The sequence below is a fragment of the Aptenodytes forsteri genome, unplaced genomic scaffold (assembly GCF_000699145.1).
Source record: "Aptenodytes forsteri isolate BGI_AS27 unplaced genomic scaffold, ASM69914v1 Scaffold245, whole genome shotgun sequence".
Lineage (NCBI taxonomy): Eukaryota > Metazoa > Chordata > Aves > Sphenisciformes > Spheniscidae > Aptenodytes > Aptenodytes forsteri.
The window spans coordinates 2470841-2487250 of record NW_008795686.1 but is presented as its reverse complement, the minus strand read 5'-3'; positions in this window follow the sequence as shown (position 1 = coordinate 2487250).

The window sequence follows — 16410 nt, the reverse complement described above, 5'->3', positions numbered from 1 at the left end:
CTCACTTTCATTTTACAGGTATGAAATCACCTAATGAAATGCCAATGGCAGAGTTTTTGGGTCTGCCTGAGCATTGGGGAACATGTGTGCTACAGACAGCAGCCTTGCACATACCTGCTCTGCTTTTGTAAAGTTCTTCTCCACGTAGACTATTGAGATGCTCTTGAAAATGTTCTTGAGGTTCACCTCAAAATGCAATTAAATAAACTGTATGAGTCCAGGTTAAAATACTTCTATTTTACCATTTTCTCCCTCTCACTGCATGTATCAAGGTTAGAGGGAGAGAACTGACAACCAGAATATACATTTGAGTAAATACAGCAGATGATTTTGAAAATGAAAGGATGGGAGAGCTACCGCTAGAGCCAGTGGAAAGGCCTATGACTTTTATAATTTTTTTGAAACATTTTGAGGAATATTTTCAAGCTATTCTATCTATCTGTACCACCATGGTATCTTTGACACTGTGTTTTTGAAGTAGGAAACCACAGTATTTCACACACCTCTGGGTGATAATTTGTGGCAAGAATACAAATCTGAATGTTGACACAGTGCCACTGATTAGCTGGACTGCACTCTCTATTGACAGGTGTCCATGTAATTTTTGTCATTACCTATATAGGTTACTGTCAGAGGAATTAGTACAGCAAAGATGCTTAGCACTTCTAACAGCTATGTCACTGTTGAAAATGAGCACTATTTATCATCCTGTTCTTGTCTCTTAGAGCTTGGATCATTTTTCTCTGAGCATGTAAAGATCTTGTCATTTACACTTCCCAGTCAAGTACAGAAGGTGAATAGGGCCTGCGATGGGGGGGGAAGGAGCTCAGTCATGGATAACGCTTTCTGTGCTGCTACTCAGGGAGCAAAAATAAAGTTCCCCCACTCAAGAGGCAAAAATATAGTTCCTCCAGAATTCAGGCATCTGTAGCAGCCGAAGGTGGACTGCCTTTGCAAGGATACTCTCCAGTGGGACACAAGTGAAGATGCCTCTATTGAATCCAGTGCACAAATATTAAGAAACCTTTTTGTTCATTCACAGAGGGAGAGATGGAGAAGCATTGATTTATTCACTCCATACGGCACGATTATAGTGAAAACAGGTTACACATCAGTCAATTCCTCTTCTAACTGCGTCTCATTCATCTTGTGGCTTGCTTATGACCAGCTGAAAAACATGTAACTTCCTTCACAGTATTTGATCACCAAACACGTAAAACTCCCTTTTGAATCAAAAAAGAGGAATTTCAGTTACTGTATGTAGGTCTCTCGATGTAGGAATAAATACTAGAATTCTGTGGTCATAGTGTTGGTTTCTTTCTATAATTTACTGTCTCCTTTTTATAGTGGAGTATTTAACTGACAAAGGAATACAAATACTGGGTTCTTGTCTCTTGACGTTATTCTGGTTATTACAGAAACATTAATACAGCTTGTACCCCCAAAGAGAAAAAATAAAATAAGTGACAGCAATGTGCCAAAAGCAAGTGTTGTGTTCTTTAAAAGAAGAGAGAAACAAACAGAAACTGTTACTTTGATAAAAGTGTTAGAAGAATTTAAATGAAGGCATCTAAATTACTGGTATACTGAATACAGAGAATTAAGTGTATAGCTAAAATGGATATTCCCTGGCACTCATATATCTTATTAGGCAGTGCTTCGACTAAACACACGAAAATGTTCACCCTGTAATGGCACGATGTAGTATTTTTCTCTGCTACTAATTTATTTTGTCATGTTCCATGGTATGAACAAATTAAATACCACACGTCTCAAATGTCTCAAACAATTAGATTTATCTTGGTTATTCTTGCTATCTATCTTCTCGACTGTCTGACAATATCAGGTCGATGCTCGTGAGAAGTGGCATGGAGTGGGGGTACCATGAGCTAACCAAATCTTACAGAAATGGAGTTGAAGTGTCTCTTGAAGCTGTTGTGGATTTTCAAGAGGGAAAACCAGCTTCTGAAACAATGACAATTTGGGAAGTTTTGATGAGACTGCAAGGACGCAAGCAAGTCAGACAAGGCATTTGATGCCTGGGACAAAATCTAATGCAAGTTTTTGCGGGCCTGGAAGGACACCACTGTGCTAACCCTAGGAGTACACTGCCAGAGGCAGCTTTCCAAACGTGGCGTCAGTACATGTTGCTATAAGTGAAATTTCTTCACCATCATGCACAGGGATAATCCATCCTGGAACTATCTTCCTGCTAATCCCCTGTTAGCCTGGCCTTTCAGCACAAACCAGCAAATGTGGCCCAGATACTGCAACTCCTTCTCTGAGATAGAGTGACCATCATAAACTACCAAGGTAATATCGGTTTTCTTACATAAAAGCACAGGGCTTGCTTTGTTTTGTTTTAGCTAAATCTAGCTCTGTGTGTGTGCTGGCCAGTGGTTGAGCAGTGTCCGTGTGTCTCTGCAGACTATTGGCAAGCCCCTGTGACATGCAGGCACACCATGTCCAGATAGAAATCTTGCTAGTACTCGAAAAATGCTTTCTTTGAAAACTGGAGTGTATAAACAGTACACCACATTCACATTAAAAGAAAATTAACAGTGGTCCCAATATATTGACTGAGTTGGGGTCCTTCAACTTCTGCATGTCTCATCTAAGCCAACTTGAGCAAGACCCCCAGTGCAGCCAGAGCCCTCTCTCCCTAGGGGTGCAGTCAAACCTTCCTAACCTAAGGGCTGAAAAAACCCTGAACTTCAGGGCTGCTCATTAGGAAGGACACATTACCCCTTGCCATGGGACTTCAGCTAACTGGCTTCTACTTTTTTCTGCCCGGCAGACACTGTAACAGCCTGGTGGCTCAGCAAACGTGCTTTACATTGCCTTTACTGCAGCAACCAATGTGTCTTTGAAGGCACCTGGGGAAGATGCTGGCAGTCTGTGTTGTGCGTAGGGGCACTTGCTGCATCCACCCTGGCACCCTGGGCGTGGTCTAGCTCTGTGAGCCCAGTGAGCACCTTCCTCCGGCATGCCCTGCTTCATGCCTGGGGATGGAGGTGCAGTGTGGTCCTATTAACACCCCCAGCAGGTGTTTTTGGGCCAGGACTGCAGGGAGCACTGTAGGATTATCTCTGCCTCATAGCACTGGCACAGCCTGGAAGCATTATCCCTTGAAAGCTGAGCAGACATTACACATTGCCCTGTAGGACCAGGAGGCGTGTTATCAGCACACAGATGTTCAGGGTGGGCTGGCCACTCAAACCAAGGCAACTGCTCCAGCAGGAATGGTGCTGGCTGGTGGTCCTGATCTGAGTCTACACAGGAAGGGTGTAGACCCATGGCCTACAGATGGGTCTGAAGGCTGCTGTGCACGCGGCTGAGTGTGCACCCCACAGCTTCAGTGTCTGCGCACAACCTCGAAAAGAAGCTATTTTTATTCCTACAGCCAACAGTGCTGCTCTGAAAGGTCAGTAAACACTAGCCATGGCTCAGTGCCAGCAAAGTCAGCAGGGATCCAAATAAAATGAGACAGGTTTTGAACAAGATATTGTACTTTATTGCTGTGTAACGATCCATGGCTGCATACATACAGACAGCATGGGTTGTCAGCAAGCTTCACGCATGACTCATTGCCAGCCCTGAAAATACAGACTGCTGCCTGGTGAGCTGCTCTGCTCGCTCGGGCACCAGCAACTTCCCTGGGCAGAGGTAAAAATGAGCACCGGCCAGCAAGGAGCACAGCTGGAGAGGCATGGAGCAGCTCCTGTACCATGCCATAGATTGGTGTTTCTCCTGGTAGTTTCTGACCTGATAGACAAGGACACGGGAATGTTTTATATTGGATGAAACTACAAAGCAAGCTTTCCCCTAGAAAGCACCTGGGCGATTGCTCAGATGCATTTTCTCTTTAATAAAAACATTCTTTACAACTTAAATACTGGTGATGGCAAAGTTAAATGAGGTCATTATTGCCGGTTTAGTTGTGTAAGTTAGAACTGAACACCAAGAACATTTTTCTGTACATGAATCATGGAAGGTTGTTTTCAAGGAATTGGAAAAGGACTCAAAGATCTAGATCCAGCTCCTAGACCTGTGGCAGATTTCCTGCAACATTTCGGTCGTCTGCCCCCTTGTACCTCAGTTCTCCATGTCTGCCAGAAAAGAGACCAATAAAAACTAACTTTTGTTTTGTACTTAGCTTAACTTAATTTTGTGATTTCATTTATGTTTATATATTTAACTCATCAAAATATTATTGCAAAGGTTTAGAAATAAAATCTTGCCTCTACTCCTAGCAATGGGAATTTAGTCAATAATTTGACTGCTGGGATAAGGACTTCGTCCTGAATGGAAATACCACTAAAACTACCACTCAAGATGAAACTTTGAAGCAGACCAGTACTCCATCTATCTAGAAGTTAACTCCAAAACAGCAAGTGGTATCATTTGCACAGCTTCCCCTCCCCTTCCCTGTTTTTGAGGGAGCTGCAGAACAGCACACTTCCACAGACAAAATGAACTGAGAAAATAATCTGAACTTAAAAAAACAAAAAAGAAACTGAAAGATCGACTTAAACTAAGTTGAGTGGAAATAGGGAGCACAATGGAAAAAAATAGAGAAGTTAAAAAATACTCACTTTAAAAACTGGAGTATATAAACAGCACACCACATTTGCCACCTGTCCTTCAGGAGAAATGGGGGAAAAAAATAAAATTCAGAGCTTCAGGAAGCTGAAACAAGAGAAGAGACTTTCAGAAAGGCAGGGGCCATCCAAGACTAGTCAGGGATTAGGTCAGAGAGTATTTGCAGGGAATGTAATGCAAAGATACTTTGGGATTTTTCTGTTTGGGGGAAATGAAAAACTGTGTGTGCGTGCGTTAACAAAAGAAGCAGACAGGGAACAGAGAGAGAGTTGGAAGCAACCAGCAAACCAGTTATCTGTGTGAGAAAAAAAGAAAACAATCAGAGCAACATGCAAGTTGGAGGGAGACCAGTAACTGTAAATAGTGATTGCCTCCTCCTTTTTGATTCCTGCTATGTTCAGGGAAACCAGACTTTGTGCATTTTTTTTTTCAATGGCACAGCATCCTAGAAGAAGCTGATAACATCAATTCATTAATGAAAACAAAATTTTCAGAACATCCTCACTGACATCTTTCTAAAGCCCTTGACAACTATAGAGACCTAGGGTCTGGCTGTCAATATTTTGTTATACATGATATTAGGGGAGAGAAAAGTGATCTCATTATGTCAAGGTGGAGAGTATCAGTGGGTGGGTACTTGGAAAGATATGATTCTAATGTTAGCTTGAAAAATCAGCACATTTGCAGTGTAAGTTGTTAGATCACAAAGATGAGGTCATGTGGAACAGGATGCCAGTTCCAACGGTGACCTGATGAAATAATATTTTTAAGTAAAATTTGGTTTATTTTTAAGGCTTATCTCAACTTGCTTTATTTTCAGTAATGCACTTTGACAATTTAAAACATAAAGAAAGTATAGGAGTAGCAGCATACTGAAGACTCAAAGTACCCCTTGGCTTATGAAAACAGAAAGAAAGCTAAGACTTTCCATTGGACCTATTTTTCTACATTATTTATTTGTCCTGCAGTGTAAATCTACATGCTGCCTATAAATTACACAGATAAGCAAAGCTACTGTCCCAGAAAGCCTATACTCACAGTATGCCCAAGATAATCACCAGTGAGGAGCTGAATACAGGCAGCCTTCCTAGGTTTTAAAGAGGAATTCGAAAGCAAAGGGAGCATTTGTCAGGTGAATAAAAGGAAGGGTGATTTAAATGTACTGGAAAGCAGGAAAAGAGGGTGAAGTTGCAGTGGGAGAGGGCACTTTCTAAAGAAAGAAGGGAGTAAAAAGCCACCGGACTCAAATAAGACAAAAGAGCAGAGGGATGCCAGGATTAGGTCCTTGGTGGCAGAGCAGAGGGGAAGGCAGACAGGGAACGGATTCAAGGAACAATGAAATCCGAAGGGCTGTGCAACGCTGAAGGTCTGATCCCCTATATTTTGGCTGCAGTGAGTGCTGGTAGATAGGAAGGGGATAGAAAAATGTATTCAGGGAATAAAAGTAAAGGGTGACTAAGGAGTGGATATGAATCCAAGGAAAGGATGTTTCAAGCTCATGTTGTAGATGCTATCATCAGCTCCAGTGTTTACTAGTTGGCTGTTCCTATCTATCTATCTATCTGTCTGTCTGTCTGTCTATCTATCTATCTATCTATCTATCTATCTATCTTCACAGTATGCCCAAGATAATCACCAGTGAGGAGCTGAATACAGGCAGCCTTCCTAGGTTTTAAAGAGGAATTCGAAAGCAAAGGGAGCATTTGTCAGGTGAATAAAAGGAAGGGTGATTTAAATGTACTGGAAAGCAGGAAAAGAGGGTGAAGTTGCAGTGGGAGAGGGCACTTTCTAAAGAAAGAAGGGAGTAAAAAGCCACCGGACTCAAATAAGACAAAAGAGCAGAGGGATGCCAGGATTAGGTCCTTGGTGGCAGAGCAGAGGGGAAGGCAGACAGGGAACGGATTCAAGGAACAATGAAATCCGAAGGGCTGTGCAACGCTGAAGGTCTGATCCCCTATATTTTGGCTGCAGTGAGTGCTGGTAGATAGGAAGGGGATAGAAAAATGTATTCAGGGAATAAAAGTAAAGGGTGACTAAGGAGTGGATATGAATCCAAGGAAAGGATGTTTCAAGCTCATGTTGTAGATGCTATCATCAGCTCCAGTGTTTACTAGTTGGCTGTTCCTATCTATCTATCTATCTGTCTGTCTGTCTGTCTATCTATCTATCTATCTATCTATCTATCTATCTATCTATCTATCTATCTATCTATCTATCTATCTATCTATCTATCTATGTATCTATTTAATGGAGTTTGCATCTGTCACAGATTGTTCCTCAGGTGTTGGCTTTGGGTGTCAGTGTTAGCTTTTGAGGAAAATACAAAGTTTAATCTTATGCAGAACTCTTGCTCAAGGCCTGCACGTCGTTGAAATTCTGCTTAAATCCTGTTTTGAAGATTTCAATCATTTGCAAGTCTTAAATTCCTCAAGCTCAGGAGCCTGCTATTTGCCGTTTGTTTGTGCTTTCTGACTGGGTGACACCTCAAGCCATAAAGTATGTTTAAACAAACTCCCTGACCCACATCATATTTATAGGCATATTTGCGGGATTCTCTGTTTCTGTTATCAAAACTGCGCTCCTACCGGTGTTCACCAGCCGTGCACAGATGGAGCGGTACTGTCGTTAACCTGAATCAGTGTGAATTTATGATAAGTGCCTGCCCTTTCTTGGCATGCTTTATTTTCTCACTGTCCAGCGCAGTTCTGGTGGACGAGCGCAGTGCAGTGGGGCCTGGCCACCGGCTCTCAGGAAGAGAGTTGGGCTGGATGTTTGCTGACAGACTGACCATAGTGACATTTTTTTAATCATAAAAAAATCCTCCCCCTGCCCCGTGCTTGATGCTGTAAGTGTATTCTTGGAAATGAAGCCTGTGTGCAAATAGTGACTCTTCAAAGTACCTGTTGTTACAATTTCAGACACACCCAGCAATTTACACGTTAGATGGTCTCTGGTGAGGGTCCATTTAGCATCAAAATGTTGTGAACAATGCTGCATATCTTTAGCCGTCAGCTGATTGACTGACAAACTCCAGGTCATGAGCACAGGATAAATGCAAAGTTTATAAGCATCTCTTATGACCTGTTTAATCTCTTCTTGAAAAACATATGCGGTATGTGCACCCCATGTACAGTTATTTTACTTTTAGCTATGGTTTCCTGCTCCAGGTTAGTAGCCTCTGTGTTCTGAAACTCTAATTTTCTCTCTGCTTCTCTCTTTTCCCTTTTCTGAGTGTTCTCTCCAGAAATTATAATTCTCTTGCAACTTGTGTAGTTTCACAGTTTCACAGAGATTAATGAATTGCGTTACATTGCAGCCTTACCTCTTGCACTGGAATTACATTACAAATCAGCAGGATATATCTGCTACTTCTCTGCAAGCGCCTTATGAATAGTCACAGTTCTGCTGAGAGCATCTAGGGTGACTGGAGAGAGAGGTCTCCTCTTCAATTTATTTGTAAAAAATTAGGTCCTTTAATGTAAGGTTTGCGCTCCACCCCAGAATGCAGTCATGAGGAGGAGGGGTTAATAAAATAATTTGCTAAATATGTTCATATCAAAGTCTCATAAAGGGGGTTATTTCACCAGGAAACCCTTTTTTTCAGTGAAGCAGGCTGGAATGCACTTGCCAAACCACTCATCCACTGCTAACAGGAATGAGCATGGAGTTAAATCAAAGAAACAGATGTGGCTGGGTAAGGCAGGTTTCCTTTTATGTGTCAAAAAATAGGAGCATGTTCATCTGTTTTATAATTTGCCAATAGTGTTTTGCCTGGCTCAGGTGGAAAACAGCAGTCAGACAAGCACTCTTCATATGGTATTTGTACTCCATGCCACCGATCCAGGGCAAGGCTTGGTTCCTTAGAGCCCACTTGCATATCTGAACATCCAAGCTCTAGATTTTGTCCACTACTAGCATGTTTGAAGGTCAACAGCATCCTTTCTGGCTTGCTTGGATTATGCAAGGGAGCTTCCAGCAGCTCCAGAAAACATTAATCCGTGAAACTGTACAGCGAGGAAGTACCGACATACCACAGCAAGATTTAAAAGGGCAAAAGACTCAGCCATACCTGTTTCTGCCGTCTCTGTTCCCCTTTTTCTGAAAACACTGTGCAGCTGGGATTTTTGAAATAACAATAATAAAAAGTTGGGATTGTTAAAATTGGATGTACATCAAGGGAAACCCATCTGACCCGTACTTTTATATGATGGCTGTCTTACTAAGATGTACAGCCCCCATTTTTGTTGGGTTTAATTCAGAATTGGCCAGGCTGGCTTCTCCTTATGGAACCACAGAGCCTGCCTGTTGAATTCCTCTAAACCCTCCAAAACAAAGATACAGTAAATCACCTTTTCTTTTTTCTTTAAGTATAAATCCATCTGTTTTCTGCAGCACTGCTTTTTAAAAGGCTTGGTTTCCACCAAAAAAAGAACAATGGACCGATTTTGTTGACTAAAGTGTTGCATCAGGGCATTATAGCATGCTCACAGCCCTTTTCTTTCCCATTCTTCACTAAAAACAATGCCAGCATGCCTACCCCAAAAATCCTTAAAGTGCATTCTCACCTAGATTTTGGACTGGGAGTTTTAAGGAAAAGTTCTTTAGTTTGTTTTTGTTTTGCATCCAACAAAGCTAACTCTATATCCCAAATTTATTGTTCCAGACGAGATGTCAACATTACATTAGCTTACCTTTTCACAGATCCTGTCGGAAAGGCTGAATGCAGAAGGGTGAGTATTTCCTGGACATCATATGGATGCATGCTAGTTACAACATGGCTCCGCTACATTGTATTTCTTGTATTATGAAGTTTTGAGGGATGATCATCATCTCCTAAATGGAGATCTCCTCCTCCTCAGAAGAGTTCATGGGCCTTTTGTAATGAGTAAGGATTTTTCGGATGAGTTGCTAGTTCAGATCAACTTTTTGTACGTTATATGAAAAAGAATGATAGAGTTAAAAAACTCCCACTTATCTCCAGCTGTCATTGACCAGCAGCTAAGAACAAATCTGATTTCACACTTCAGAAACTATAAAATATAAGATACCCTCTAAATATTCATTTTACTACTTCAGTAATTTAGTTTTAGACTTTTAGTCTACCTATGGAGCTTCAGCATTCTTGTCTTTACATATTTTCAATATAATCCAAACCCTTTTACTACCACAACATAAAAAAATTCTCAGCAGAACAGTGGGCCTATTCAGAACAAAGTGGTTGTTTTCAAGGTCTGCATGCATACTTTAAATTGTTAAATATACTTACAATTTTCCAATCCAGCAGGCATGGGAGTGTTCCTCCTTGTGCTGCCTGTTAAATTTAGTTAGATGCTCTGAAAAGGGGAGCAGATTGTTCACCACTGGCAGGTAAAATCAGGAAATAAAAATATTGACTCAAGACCTTTGCAGGACAATTAAACAGCTATGGAAAGGACCGAAGTTTCTGAAACCACAGTGAACAGGAAAGAAGGATGACGTGCCTCAGTTTGGCACTCCTCTGGGTCCTACTTCTGGTACTGACATGCTTTGGCTGTGGAGATTATAAAGGTATGCTGGCAAAGCATCACAAGTAACAGGCAAATGCTTCCTGAAGCATCTCTCAACTAAAACAGGCATTTTATTCCCTATTTCTATTCTTCCAGACAGGATGTTAACATTGCTTTACCTTTCCTTTGGACAACTGGTGGCAGTGAAACTGTGGCAAAGAAGCTGAATGCTGAACGATGCAGGCAAAGCCCGGTCCTCCTGCACAGCTGCTTCCCTGACTGCCAACCAACTCTTCCGAGGCAAATGTGGGAAGGAGTCTAGATACCAAGAGCAGGAGTAGTGTCTCCCAAGGGCCTCCTTGGAAAGCAATAGCTCCTCACTGTCATAATTTTCCCAAACCAGCCAGAATAATCAAGTTTGGTGCTGAAATCCTGGTATGTCCCTTGGACTGTGATTGGGAGTGGGAGAAGCAGAGTCACAGTGTCTCTTCTAGGCTGCTTTGGGCCCCAGCACATGCAGAGACCGTGCCCACGTGTGCCTGCTAGCAGGAGGGAATTGCAGGGGGGAAGGGTCCTCTATCCCACTTGTGAAAACATTATCCAGCTTGGCTCACTCTGGCCGCAGGTGTGTGGTTACCAACTCCCTGAGTCATGTGTCAGTCCTAGCAGCTCAGAATTTTCTGATGGATACGTTGAGCTTCAAAAGTCCAAAGATAACAATTTACAACTATAGCATGACATGGATTTTCATTTAGCTGAAAATTGTTATATTTGCTGAGCCAACTCTGCTGGCTCAGTTCAGCCAGAATCCAGAATCTTAGTAAATACAGGTGTTTTTATGTTTCAAAGCAACAGGCTGAATTTAAAGCATCCATGTATGTGTAGGTAGAGGTATGGGGAGAAAGGAAAGGGAAATATGCACGAAGGAGGGTGAAGATGTGTGTTCTTAAATGCAAAATGTCACTACATTTCCTCACAGGACAAAAAGATCCATTTTTATTTATTCTTTTTGTCACACTGGTGAGAGATTCAGATACTACAGGCTACGCTCAGAGCTGTAGAGAATTAGGAGGAACAAGGGAACTTCAAGGCAACTAAGTTCATATCCAAAGACTCAGGGTTTCTGCTTTTCCTGGGGGTACCAGATGTAGGGACATGAGCTGCTGGGCTCCAGGGTTCTGTACCACACACTGATTTCCCAAACTAATTCATCCCCATCGTAGAAAACCTGTGTTTTGGGAGAACTAGAAAAAGATATAATCAGTTGAGGATCATCTAGTATCCAGGTTGCAATAACTCTATCAAGACAGGGATGGCACCACCTGCCTGAAGAACAGCAAATACAGAACAGCAAATAGACATGTCTTTAAGAAAGCTGAGCTCTGGGCGGGAGAAGTGATTTGGTTAATCCCATGAGTGGAACTGCCAGAGCTTGCCTTGTTCAGCAAAGGCTAACAGGGGATACGTCTGTTCTGTGTAAATATATCAGGAGGATAAACATCAGGAAGGGAAAAGAGCTGGTTAAGCTAAAGGACAATATTGGCTCAGGAGGAAATGGTTATAAACTGGTCATGAATAAATTGAAACTGGAAGCCAGAAACAATTTTCTCACCATCACAGTGAGGCTCTGGAGCAGCCTGCCAGTAGGAGTAGACATTAACTATTTCTTATAAAATAGAGCCCAGGGGAGGGAATATATGACATGACAGCCTGTGGTAGCAGACGCTGGGATTGATGTGTTCCTAAGTGACAAGGAGCAATCACTGGAAAAAGCCTATTATCTCAGATGAGGACTGTCTTGCCCACTGCCATTTGCTGTGAATGTTAATGCCATGCTTACCAGGGTTATCTCCCAGACTAAAGCCCGAACTCCCTCCTGCTGCCATCGCCACACGTTGCTGACTCTGCCTTGCAGCACAGGGCAGGGCTGCCCTAGCAGAAGCTGACCTAGACAGAGAGACGGAACCCATGAGGTTGTTAAGACTTATTTATGGCAGAAACTGAGTGCTCAATGTTTTTTGGGTCAGGGAACCGAGAGGGAGAATATTTCTGACCTCCTCACACCCACTGCACTCTGGATAGTTACACGTTTGTTCAGAATTGTGCTAGCACCCTTGTCACAAAAGGCACAGGAGTTTAGTGACCTGGCAGAAGGTTGAGCCTAATGTGACATAACTCACCAGGTTTTCTGACTCTCCGTGCTGCAGGGGCGCCTTAGAGGGCCAGTGGGACTTGTTCTGTCGAATAGACGGAGCAATGCCTTACATGTTGCACTGGCTTACAGCAGGGCTTCCCTCAATTGTGTTGCTTGAACCTTCATTTCAAAATTGGAACGGCTTAGCCAGATGTTTCCTGCCAATAGTGGAAGAACACCTCATTCAGAAATAGCTACTTGACAAAGGATTTATTTGATAGAAGGATCCTACTGATAATTTCATATCGGGCATATTTAGAGCAGGGTGTTGTTGCAACTGTTAGCCCTAAAAAAGGCAGTTTCCAGAGGGCTGCTTCTGGATCATGAACACAGATAATAAATGGTTAACATGAGTATTGAGGACCAACAGAATATGTATGTTTGCATACGGAAAAGAGCTTGCTAAGGGTGCCTAAGAGCAGGGACAGCCTTTCTTACAGCCAGGACTTCTCAAGCGTTTGTTCTAATCCCTGCTTTCTGTCACCTGTCATTGCAGGGGGCTGTAAAACTCCCCATCCTGGCCTATTTATTTTGTCCTACTATTAATCTTCACATTGTGTGTGTAAGGAAACATGCTGGTGACTGCTCTATGTCTGGAAGCACGAAGTCTGATCACATTTGTAAATTGTCCTTGTTACTGTGCAACTGCCAGCTGCAGATATTTTTGTTGTTTTTTTAATTAATCAGTATGGCAAGGAGAGGGAGTGGAAGAGGCCCAAAGTAACAGACCAGTGTTTGTTTGCACTGACATCTGAGATTGTCTTAAAATGGTTTTGGATATCATGTCAAGAAATACAGGAACTGGGTATGAGTTTTATGCTATCTGGCAGAAAAACAATTTTTATTGTTGAAAACTACTTCACTGATGACCCACATATAACTGTGATTTTGTGTCGCTATCCACCTTCTGCTGGAAAAAAAAAAAGATTGATTTTCTTTTGTTTTGGATTATATTTTTTCTGAGATCACTAGAGAGAAGTAAAAATATTATGCTTTATCCATAATGACATGTAATATCTTTTATGGGGGGGAGAATGAATAGCTTGACTACTAATAATGAAAGAAAAGACAAAGATGCCTTTAGAAAAATGTTTGAACTTACTCTAGTATTATGTAAAGACTTTACAGTAGCTTCATATTTTCCTTTTAGAAGAGAACCTTCATGCATCATTTATAGCAAGCATGAATTTCTATTCAGTATGTTGCTTCTTCATAAATTACCTTCATTCTTTACCAGAGTCATAGATGACTCAACTCATTCATATAGTTCAGGAAAACCACAGAACTGCTCCTTTGTACTGCAAATAAAAGAGAAAAATAACTTTCAATGCCAAAGAAATAGTTTGCAATGGTAAGCAGGTCTACTGAGCTGGATAAGAGTGTTATAATAAAGTAGCTTTATCAAATCCATCTCCTGAACAAAGCATTTCTGCAACATTTTCTTTAAAGTAGAAATTTCCTTTCAGCATAGGTACATGTATGTGATATACTTAACCATATGGGGTCACTTACAAAACAGTCTGGGTCTCATGCTGTTTTCCATATCCTGCACTTTTTTTGATCATTTTCTGGCTCATCCATCTGTCCCTGAGAGTTTGACAAGGTAAGAGTCTGAACTTTGAAACCTGTTCCTGTCTGAATTAGAACTGATGGGCAGAAGTCACATAAAAGACTAGCCATGTGACAAATAAGTGAAAGAGCTGGTTTGGTAGAGCTGCCAAAAAGTAGGCCATACACAAAGTATCTGCAGGTGCCTGATTTAGCGCCCAGAACTAGGTTTGAGTGATGAGTGCCTTAGACCATCCACCTGCCAGAGGTGCTAGACCCTGCTCCCTTATGGGGCCAAAGGAGAGAAGCAGGCACAACGCCCAGGTCATCCATGTCTTTTAGGCTGTCTGATTTCAGCTTCAGTCGCCCACATCTTTATGCTCTCTATTTTTAATTTGACCTTTCAGATCTAGTTGAGCTCCATCAGGTTTTGGCTAGTGTTCCTAACTTATTAAACCTAAGACAGGAAGTCCTAACCAGTGTTTACTCAAATAAAACCAACACTGAGGTCAAAGAATGAGTAAGAAAATTAGGTTTTCAGAATTAAGCTAGTGAAAAAGCACCTGCATCCATTGCAGTGCCTCTGAACAAGTTGTTTTCAGTCATGTATTGCCTTCTGCTTTGCCTGAGCTCTTGTAAGATTTCTTCCTTTGGCTTATAGCTCCATAATCAGGAAAGACTATGAGACTTGCCTCTTGCTCATGAACAGTTATCGAATCATATTACTTTGTCACATGTAACTGCAAGGAAAATGTGCTTTCATGATAGAGGGTTTCTGTAGTAGAGATTAGTTCGGTCCTCTGCTATTACTGATCTGAAAGCAAGCTGTTCTGGCAGATAACAGTGAGGTCATTCTCCCCCACTCTTTTCTACCCACCGTAGCGATATTTAACAAAAGAGAAAAAAAGTCAAGTAAGTTACCATAATAATGACTGTTTCTCATCCTTGACTCCAAGAATTCGGGTTTTGGAGCTTCTGTTTTCTTTGATCTTACCTTCATGAAGAAAAAAATATCTAACCCTAAATGAAAACATGGCCTGGTCCAAGAAATGCCAAACACAGCAAAAGAAATGTTTTCCTTTTCTCTGCCTTTTCCTCCAATAATAGCCCCCCATTCAAAGGGGTGACTTGCCATTAGTTATACTTCAGAGTGTTATTCAACTTTAAAAGGGATCTCAGTATTTTAAAATAGATGAAAATTTTCCATTGAAATAACCTTTATGGACACTTATCAACTGTTCTCTTTGTTTTAGTTCAGTTTTAATTCAGGCAGCCCTGTATAGTCCAGTTCACCTGATAATAACAGAATAAAAGGGGCAGAGAAAAGGTAAGTAGACAGGAAAAGTTCCTCAAGCCAGGATGTAGTAAATGCAACAAATACTTCTTTGACACATGGGTGTTTAATATTTGCAAAAGACATAAAACAACATCTTCTGATGTTGTACACTCATGTATGTCCACTGCACTATTGCAACGTCTCACCCTACCTTAATTATAGAATTAAGTTTGCTATAGTAAAATAACTTTTGAATTTTGATATGTCTGGCAAAATTGCTTCATCTACAGATTCCCGTGAGCCTTCAAGCTAAACAACCTGTCAGTTAGCAGCTATAAAATATGTGCAGCAAACTGCTGAATTAGTGCCCTATGCATTTTAAGATAGTGGCTTCTAAAGCTGTTGTTCCCACAAGAGTAAGAAGAGTTTTGCAGGTATTTGTAAAGTCCTAGCAAATTAGACTATGCGCAGTGCTGCAACATCCATTTAAATAACCTAATGCAGACATGTTAAACAACCTTTTTGCACAATACATAATGGGGTGATTAATAACAATTAATGTAAAATGGGCTATTTGACTATAGCATTTTGATTTATATGGAATGACGTGAAGCTAACAAAGAAAATATTGCTGACTTCATAATTTCTCAGAACATATGGTAAAACTGCATTGCAGGTTTAAATTGAAAGAGAATTTTCTGGGGACAGGTTGCATTTTGGCTGCTGGAGGGAGCCAAAGAAATAATGGCAGAAGCTGCTTTTTAGGTAGATGTGCAGCGTGGAAAAAAATCTGGAAACAAAGACATGTAGGTTGTTTGCATATTGCTCTAAAATAAAATCTTGTTATTGGAGTTTATTTTGTTCCGCTTGTAGCTGGAAATGGATCATGGCCTCCTGTAGGTGGCAGAACTTCAGCATAGTGTCTAATGGCACGGTGAATGAAAACAGCATTTTGCAGGGTGATTAACTCTCCCTATTTTAAGATGAAATGAATGATCCTCTGGAGATATCTATATTTCTCCTCTGATCATCAGAAAAACCTTCTGGTGTAATTTTTTCTTAGCCATTCATACAGCTCCAGGCACATTTAAGCTCAAAAAAAGTGGAAAAGTCCTTCTATATAAAAGTGAGGTGGTGATCAGGCTGCCTCTCATCTGACTGCATTAACCCAGAGCTATGAGACTTTGCAGCAACAGCGGAACAGTCCGTACAAGAGCGGTGGGAAGCCTAGCACCGTGTGTACGTAGTCCCTAAGCCCTATACACTCTGCCTGCATTGTCCTGAGCTGTTCGGCAGGGATGCTT